The sequence below is a fragment of the Mchenga conophoros genome, linkage group LG12, assembly GCF_057382185.1.
Source record: "Mchenga conophoros isolate Kocher_MC1m ecotype Shallow Benthic linkage group LG12, M_conophoros_male_GT1.1, whole genome shotgun sequence".
NCBI lineage: Eukaryota > Metazoa > Chordata > Actinopteri > Cichliformes > Cichlidae > Mchenga > Mchenga conophoros.
The window spans coordinates 7,748,492-7,751,698 of NC_140537.1; the positions used below are offsets into that span (position 1 = coordinate 7,748,492).

Below are 3,207 nucleotides of genomic sequence, written 5' to 3' on the forward strand. Positions count from 1 at the left end.
CTCCAGTAAAGGTGTAGCAGAGCATCTTTTAGACCCCAAAACATAATTTGGTGTTGTCCGTTAGTTCAAGACACAATGCACAGTGCATTAAGTATTACAGCTGCTAGCACCATGACTGATGACATCAGTCACTCTAACTGTTCATGCAGGCTTCAGTAACATGAGGCATTGGACTGGCAAAACCAGTCTAACCACTGCATTCCTGCTATAATGAATCAAACTGTTTTTGCAAAGGGGTTCTTGTGATGATTAGAACCATTTACTGTAAATGATAAAATTACTGAAACAAGGAAACTACAATGATAGTTTGTTCACTTTGCTGAAACTAGTTATGTAATTTCCTATAATGAGCAATTCAGCCTGTACTTTATGGCACTCCAGTATTCTTGGGTGGGAGAGATAATTAACTGGACAATGGGCTTTTTAAATTTCCCTCTTCTGCTGCTTCTCGTCTCCTCTGTGTTCCTGCCTGTGACTCAGAAATCAATCTCAGAACGGCTGAGGGATGTATCTGTTTCAAAATGCTCCTGCGAGGACAGAAAAGGCTAACTATAATTGAGCATGTGTAACGCGGTTAAAGGACCAGGGCGCCTGACTGCAGCCTCATAGACAATGAGCTATCAGATTAAGATTCGACTATGGAGCCTGAGGGTGTGAATAAAACACAGGAAACAAAAGTAGAGCTCAAATATATATATATTATGTTTGTTATGAGAAGTGTATAGACGGATGTACAAAAGAAATAGAAACATATGCATATATATCACAAACAAAAATAATGTTGACAATACAAAACAGCTTAGTAGGTTCCAAAAGGAGGTGGGATGAGGTGTAGTCCAGTATGTGATTTAGTTTAGTTCCATGGACCTGTGATAGGTCATTGTCAACAATTTGTGATTCAGTCCATAGGTTCACAATTCCTACCGCACCGTAGCGGTGGTCGGGTGGCTCGCCATCTCGCGCTGATCAGGGCTGATCGCGGGAGAACAAAAAAAAAACCTGACCTAAACAAGGTCAAAAAACAGAAATTATGATTCACAGAAGAAAATGAAACAGCATTCTACTGCTGTGACAAAATAAATACATAAATCCATAAATAACAAAGTCAAGTAATCAATGCCATGTTTCATACAACAATCAATAAACCATCATCTCTTATAATGAATGTCATTCTAAATACTATTATAGAAAGACATTCTCATGGGTCCCATCAAAGTATATCAGCGTTAAAGCTAATAAATATTATCCAAAGTTAATCAAATATATTTACAAAACTCATTTAATCACAGGTGTTGCGCAACAGATTCAATAATGTAAATGGAATTTAACTCAATGCAAAATCCCATAGGCCGTTTCGGCATTTCATCAGAAAAGTAACAAAAAACATCCAAAACGGACAAAACTACAAAAATCAAATCACTCGTTCAACTCTAGATACGTTAAGTCAACATTCGGCCATAATGGAATAAACAAAAACAACAAGATTCAATAGATGACACTAGTAATTGCACTTACTGTCGCTAGCCTAGCATTAGCTTACCGGCATTGTAGGATGCGCGATCGCGGCTCCGCATGTACATTAATTGTGACAAAACAAAACAAACAAATAACTCACCGTTGAGTCGAGTGTGAGGTAGTGTAAAGATGAATGAATCGGCCGGGTTATTGCACGCTGTCAACTGGCCTGTAGTGCAAAATTTGTCGTGATCTGACAAGTACGCCAACCACAGGGACAACAGCAGCCAGAGGAGCAGGGACATGCAGCTGATTGACCCGGAACTTATACAGGATTCATTCCCGCCACAATAAAGGGACTGGCGGAAGTGGGGTCAGAAGTTACCGTGGTTACACATGCACAGGTGTCATCTTGATAGTGTCATCTGTCATCACTTTATAATGAAATGTTCTTAAATGACTGTACCCAAAACTACTCTTGCTTCCTCTGACGTGAGGAGAGGAATGAAGGATGATCAAGGAGTCAAGGGGGATTGTCACAATATGAGACTGAAAGCACCGCAGTTGTTTGTGTGATCACTGCTGATAAACAATGGCACACTGAACTTGTAACTCTGCCAGGCTGCAGTCCTAACTTTCAGGATTAAAATAATACAAAGTATCTGAATTCTAAAAACTTTCTCAGAATTATGCCAGATTAAGTCAAATGTGTTTGCTTCCTGGGAATTCAGCTTATAAAAGTGTATTAAATATTCACTTACCATGTCTGCCATGTTCGTGCTGTGCCTGTTGTCAGTTTGTCACAGATCTGCAGCATTTCAAGGTGTCGTAATGGAAATCTCGATCGTCTGGAAAAACATTGTGACAATACAGTGATGCCACCCTGCACCAAAGGAAACACATGTAACCAAGGTAACCTCTGACCCCACAGTTTAAGACAAGGATCTCCTACACAGCTATGAAATGATAAACTCCCATTCATTTCTCTGAACAGATTTTTTTCCCTTTGCTCTTTACTTGTCTCATTAGACATGTGACTTCAAAAATGCTTATCAACTACAGCCGGGTATGTGGCAGGTAATGTGGCATACTGCAAGCGCCTTTGTCGGGAAACCATGATGGAAGATATTCTATAATAAGGAAATAAAGAATTTAATTAGACATGCCAGGGCAAAGGCGTGTCCCATTTAGTGGAGGAGTCAGTAAATGGATGACCTCGACCTTGTGAAATCTGCTTTATGTCCATTAAACACAATCTTGCTATTTTGTTTTCAGTTTAAAGACATTTTCTGTGATAGATACAGTATTTTGTTTCCACTATATTGAAGGATAGTAAGTAAGTTTACAGTAAGTTTGGGCTGGAATTCACTTCTCATGGCATAAGGCTCATAGACTCAGAGCATTACAATATAAAGCGCTTTATATTGTAAGGTACACCCTACAATAATACAATTTAGTTACTAATTAACCTATCACTAATAACTATATGTCTTGGGACACTGGGAGGAACTCATGCAAACTCCAAACAGAAAGATGCTAGGCTGATGGTCGAATTGAACTCAGGATCTTCTTGCTGTGAGGCAACAGTGCTAACCGCTGTGCTACCGTGTGCGTTTTCCTCACTAATTAAATTGTGTACACACTACTGAGCAGAATAGGATAGAATGAACTGAGGAGAAACAGGAGCTTAGATCACAATCTGTCTCCATCTTGTGGCAAAACTGTGATCACAGAAGAAGACATGACAACAGA

The 3,207-nt window shown here is 39.4% G+C and overlaps 1 long non-coding RNA gene across 1 annotated transcript; it reads right to left on the minus strand.

Moving 5' to 3' along the window:
* Positions 1-678: 678 nt before the first annotated feature.
* LOC146562085 (uncharacterized) lies at positions 679-1,916 on the minus strand. Its single transcript, XR_014894609.1, has 2 exons — positions 1,616-1,916; positions 679-1,004 (listed from the first exon to the last, which is right to left on the minus strand). It is a non-coding gene; the product is annotated as an uncharacterized LOC146562085 (long non-coding RNA).
* Positions 1,917-3,207: the final 1,291 nt, after the last annotated feature.